The 6,000-nt window shown below is 46.0% G+C and overlaps 1 protein-coding gene across 1 annotated transcript in view; it reads left to right on the top strand.

Moving 5' to 3' along the window:
- Nucleotides 1-4,857: 4,857 nt before the first annotated feature.
- The window catches only part of LOC126272088 (facilitated trehalose transporter Tret1-like), a 241,368-nt gene continuing 240,225 nt past the window's right edge, over nucleotides 4,858-6,000 (top strand). Inside the window, exon 1 of the mRNA XM_049974651.1 lies at nucleotides 4,858-4,932. The gene's annotated coding sequence lies outside the window, so the exon portion shown is untranslated. The remainder of the gene's footprint in view (nucleotides 4,933-6,000) is intronic.

Genomic DNA, 6,000 nt, shown 5'->3' with positions numbered 1-6,000 from the left:
GATGCTGTCACAACCTTATGTTCACTGATACCTTCCTCTACGTCAACTGATTCGATAAGTCCAGGTCTGTTTGTTGCCAGGAGGTCTAAGACGTTACCCTCTTGGAATGGATCTCTAACCATCTGCTCAAAGTAATTTTCAGGCAAGAAATCCAGAACAGGGCCACGCGAATTCCTGTCACTGGCGCCAGTTTTCATAGTGTAACATTCCCAGTCCACACCTGGCAAGTTGAAGTCACCCCCTATTACAGAGGCGTGATATGGAAAAACTACTAATGATATTCTAAATCTACATCTATACTCCGGAAGCCACCTGATGGTGTGTGGCGGAGGGTACTTTGAGTACCTCTAGCGGATCTCCCTTCTACTCTAATCTCGTATTGTTCGTGGAAAGAAAGATTGTCGGTATGCCTGCGTGTGGGCTCTAATCTCTCTGATTTTATCTTCATACACGTAGGAGGGAGCAATATACTGCTTGACTCCTCGGTGAAGGTATTCTGCAAGTTCTGTCTGAAGCTCCTGACCCACTCGGTCTAAAAAAGCATCCATTTCTGACCGATAGTTGATGCTGAACTTCACCGAGATAAATTCACAATCACCGGCCGATTCTAGGCGCTACAGTCTGGAACCGCGCGACCGCTACGGTCGCAGGCTCAAATCCTGCCTCGGGCATGGATGTGTGTGATGTCCTTAGGTTAGTTAGGTTTAAGTAGTTCTAAGTTCTAATGGACTGATGAGAAGTTAAGTCCCATAGTGCTCAGAGCACCATTTAATTCACAATCGGGATCTATGATAACCTTGCTAGACTTTATTGAATTCTTTACTGCAATAAAGACGACGCCACCATTGGTGACTAACCCATCCATACGATAAATATTCCAATATGTACTTAGGATTTCGTTGTCATTAACGACTGGCTTCAACCAAATTTCTATTCCTAATACTATCTGTGCAATATAGCCTTCAGTAAGTGATACTAATTTTGGGACCTTTCCTTGGATGCCATTGCAGTTTACTAAAATCATATGAACCTTTTCTACCTCTGATCTGCGAAGACGAACGTTCTCCGAGGACATCGTGGCTAATTTATCAGATAAATCGTCTTTGATCCCAAGAGAGGGTTTCTCTAGTCTAAAAAACTCTATTAATGAATGTCAAGTCGAATAACTGCTTGCATGAGGGCCAGAGCTGGACCATCACGTTATTGTCTTGCTCATCTGTGAGGCTCTTTCGCTAGAACAACGCATCAAATTTTTCTGAAACTGTAATAATTTGTTTGTATGAAGATATGTACTACTGGCCATTAAACTTGCTACACCACAAAGATGACGTGCTACAGACCCGACAGGAAGAAGGTGCTGTGATATGCAATTGACAAGCTTTTCAGAGCATTCACACAAGGTTGGCGCCGGTGGCGACGCCTACAACGTGCTGACATGAGGAAAGTATCCAACCGATTTCTCATACACAAACAGCAGTTGTCCGGCGTTGCCTGGTGAAACGTTGTTGTGATGCCTCGTCTAAGGAGGAGAAATGCGTACCATCACGTTTCCGACTTTGTTAAAGGTCGGATTGTAGACTATCGCGATTGCGGTTTATCGTATAGCGACATTGCTGCTCGCGTTGGTCGAGATGCAATGACTGTTAGCAGAATATGGAATCGGTGGGTTCAGGAGGGTAATACGGAACGCCGTGCTGGATCCCAACGGCCTCGTATCACTTGCAGTCGAGATGACAGGTATCTTATCCGCATGGCTGTAACGGATCGTGCAACCACGTCTCGATCCATGACTCAGCAGATGGGGACGTTTGCAAGACAACAACCATCTGCACGAACAGTTCGACGACGTTTGCAGCAGTATGGACTATCAGCTCGGAGACCATGGCTGCGGTTACCCTTGACGCTGCATCACAGACAGGAGCGCCTGCGATGGTGTACTGGGTGCACGAATGGCAAAACGTCATTTTTTCGGATGAATCCAGGTTCTGTTTACAGCATCATGAAGGTCGCCTCCGCGTAAGGCGACATCGTGGTGAAAGCACATTCGAAGCGTTATTCGTCATCGCCATACTGGCGTATCACCCGGCGTGATGGTATAGGATGACGTTGGTTACGTGTGTCGGTCGCGTCTTGTTCACATTGACGGAACTTTGAACAGTGGACGTTACATTTCAGATGTGTTACGACCCGTGGCTCTACCCTTCATTCGATCCCTGCGAAACCCTACATTTCAGCAGGATAATGCACGACTGCATGTTGCAGGTCCTGTACGGGCCTTTCTGGATACAGGAGGCCAGCACATTCTCCAGATCTCTCACCAACTGAAAACGTCTGGTCAATATATCGGACATGTCCGAAAGAACAGATACCATCGGTGACCATGCAGTCCGTTAGAATGAAATTACTATAAAATGAACACCCTTAGCTGCTTACAGGCGTTGACATACGCCAACGGGGACAGATGGAAATGTGTGCTCCGACCGGGACTCGAACCCGGGATCTCCTGCTTATTGTGGGTTTCGCGGGAGGCGTGCCAGAGATAATCCCTGCAGTCGCGCTATCCTCTGTGTCCTCGGTGGCTCAGATGGATAGAGCGTCTGCCATGTAAGCAGGAGATCCCGGGTTCGAGTTCCAGTCGGGGCACACATTTTCATCTGTCCCCATTGACGTATGTCAACGCCTGTAAGCAGCTAAGGGTGTTTATTTCATTGTAACGTCTGGTCAATGGTGGCCGAGCAACTGGTTCGTCACAACACGCCAGTCACTACTCTTGATGAACTGTGGTATGGTGATGAAGCAGCATCGGCAGCTGTACCTGTACACGCCATCCAAGCTCTGTTTGACTCATTGCCCAGGCGTATCGAGGCCGCTATTGCGGCCATAGGTGGTTGTTCTGGGTACTGATTTCTCAGGATCTATGCACCCAAATTGCGTGAAAATGTAATCACATGTCAGTGCTAGTATAATATATTTATCCAATGAATACCCGTTTATCATCTGCGTTTCTTCTTGGTGTAGCAATTTTAATGGCCAGTAGTGTAAATCATGTCAACTAATTCCCATTCCATTCAGATAATTCCATCGAGGTGCGTCGTTGTTTTCTTTGTGATCTAGTGTATAATAAGAACAAGCTCGCACAAGCATGGCACTCGATTTTACAAAAGTGTGCTTTCATTGGTGTAAGTATATCAGTGACAGGACCGTCCACTGTGGCTAGGCAAAGTATGTAAATGAGGAGAACACCACTTCTTTAATGATCTGCACCCAGTAGAGGAACTGAGGCTGTTTTTTGTTGTCATTTTTTTCTTAGTGGAGTGGGGGGTGGGGGGGGGTAATTCCCTTTCCGAGTTTATTTGCCAAACGTTCTTGGGTTTGCTAGAAATACTCGTGAGTGTCTGTGGTAGGGGTGAAGTCAGCGTGTGAATGGGCCACTTTACCTAGCTGGAAAGTTCTCCGCAGACATTCTGTACTCAGCCTGTCATAGAGGGCCATTCCGAAACGCCCCCCTTGTGAGCCAGTTAGCGCACAGTGGATGAACTGTCGACTAGAGACAGGCCGGAGAACGAAACATTCGGCGCCGCGTGCTGGACCAACACCGACTCAAAGGAAGGCCTCCGCGCTTGTTCGTGACGTCACGTCAGCTACGCACGGCGAACGCCAGGTCTGTTGCATGCATACTCATAATGGTGGTGTCTCCCTCTCTGACACAGGAAAATGTGAAACTATTGGCGGTAGTTGACCAACACACATTGTTCTGAGAGATTTCTGCAATCAATTAATTGTGCAATTCATTACAGTTCTTAACAAATAGTGTACTCCTGAACTTAAATTTCCACCTGTTTTAATGATTGACATACGAAAACAACTTCACGGTCCAGCAGCAACAGAATTCGTGCTTCTTTACTTTATGAGCAAGTTACGTCTGTACTGGGTTGCTTTTACAAGAAACTGTGAACATATTGGTGCTCTTCTTTAGGTACCTTGGTTGACTGTGGGGTGAGGAGCACTGAATGTCGATGAAATATCTTACGATTGTACACGTTGGGGAAGGGGGGTGGGGGACAGAAGAAGCGGCAAAAGAGAGATACTTGTTGTATCAAATAAAATTTTTTATCTTATAAAGTTTCTTCTTTCAGTTGCAAGAAGGAAATAATTTATCTTTTCTAATGTGTATGTTTTAAAAAAGTTTAAGCTCAGCAGTATTTTCGATGCATGAAGCAATTTTGTTTCCTGTTTAGAATTCCGTTCGTTGAAAACAACTGTAATCTAATGACTGGCAACAGTTGGACATTTACACATGTAAATTAGTTCACATGCCCATTGACGATATCAACTAAATAAATAAATAAAATAAAGGAGTTCATTGTAAGGGTGTTGGGCTAAGTTTCGATAACAAAATGGATCAAGTAAATATAGTTACTTGAATATAAAATTTCCGAAGCTTGCAATGGGGCAAAGCATCTTCTCATATTGGTCTACGTTTGTTTCGACAGGATTCAGAAATACAAAACTATGATCTTCATTTGTAGCTTTACGATAGTAAGAAAATCTTTCATCTAAATAAAACTGCAGAATCCAAAACAATACCAAACATTTTGTCCAAAAATAAGAGATAAGCACGCCCAGGCGCTTGTGCCTGCAACAGACCTGGTGTTCGCCGTGCCTAGCTGACGTGACGTCACCAACAAGCGCCGAGGCCTTCCTCGAGTCGGTGTTGGTGCTCCGCACCGCGTGTCGTCAGCGGAGAACGCGTCGTTGTAGCGCTCCCCCCTCCCCTTCTTCCCTCCCCCCTCCTCGGTCCCCTCCCCGACCACAGGGGACGGCAGAGCCCGCGAGGCTCGGTGGCTCGGCACAGTCCACAAGTGCACGCCGCACACACCACGCGCTCTTCGCTTCTGCGGGCCTTTTTACGACCTGCTCTGAGCCGCTCAGGTAATGCACTCACACGCAGCGCACTACACCACCTTGTCTCTGCTGCGCTAGGGCTCATACGTCTTAGCTTCGTTTCCCGGTTGCATGGAATCTACATCCACGCTCCTATAAACCACTGTGAAGTGCATGGCAAAGCGTACGTTCCACTGTTCCAGTAATTAAGGCTCTTTTTTCTCGTTCCATTCACGCATAAAGTGTGGGAAGAATGATTGCTTAAATGCCTGTGCGCGCGCTGAAATTAATCTGATCTGCGATCCTTCGGGAGCGACTTACGTCAATCGCCAAGAGCCTGCTACCTCAGTTCTTTCAACGTCTCTGTAACACACTCCCGCGGGTCACATAAACCTGTCACCTTTCGTGCTGTCCTCTCCATACGTTCAACATTCCCTGTTAATCATATTTGTACGGTGCCACACACTTGAGCTATACTGTATAGACTGCGTCGCACGAAGCAGTCTCCTTTGAAGGGTGATTGCATTTGCCTCATATTCTATCAGTAAACCGAAGTCTGCTACCTGCTCCATCCACGACTGAGAATTAGTGGCCGCTCCATCCGACAAAGACTTATCAGCCAGTATTTGTATGAGCTCACCGATTCCAGCTGTGACCTACTGCCAGTATAATCATAGGATAATAAGTGTTTTCGTTTAGAAATGTGCAAAGTTTTACATTTCTGAGCATTAAAGCAGGCTGCCAATCTTCGCACGGCTTTGAAAACTAATTAAGATCTGACTGAATATTTGTGCAGCTACTTGCAGACTGTACTTCTCCACAGGCAACTGCAGTATCTACAAAAACTCTGAGGTTACTATTAATGTTATTCCACAAGGTCATTTCCAAACAACATGAACAGCAAGAGATCCAGCACACTTCCCTGGGGCACGCCCAAAGATACTTCCACATGTGTCGATTACACTCCATTCAAGATAACTTGGTGCGCCCTCCCTATCAAAGAATCCCCAATCCAGTCGTAAATTTTGTTTGATAGTTGATACCACATGCAGGCGTAATTTGATAACAAGCGTAGGTGTGGTACTGCGTCAGATGTTTTTCGTAAATCGATAAACA

This window comes from Schistocerca gregaria, chromosome 5 (genome assembly GCF_023897955.1).
Source record: "Schistocerca gregaria isolate iqSchGreg1 chromosome 5, iqSchGreg1.2, whole genome shotgun sequence".
Taxonomy (NCBI): domain Eukaryota; kingdom Metazoa; phylum Arthropoda; class Insecta; order Orthoptera; family Acrididae; genus Schistocerca; species Schistocerca gregaria.
This window is presented reverse-complemented; position numbering and strand designations above follow the sequence as displayed.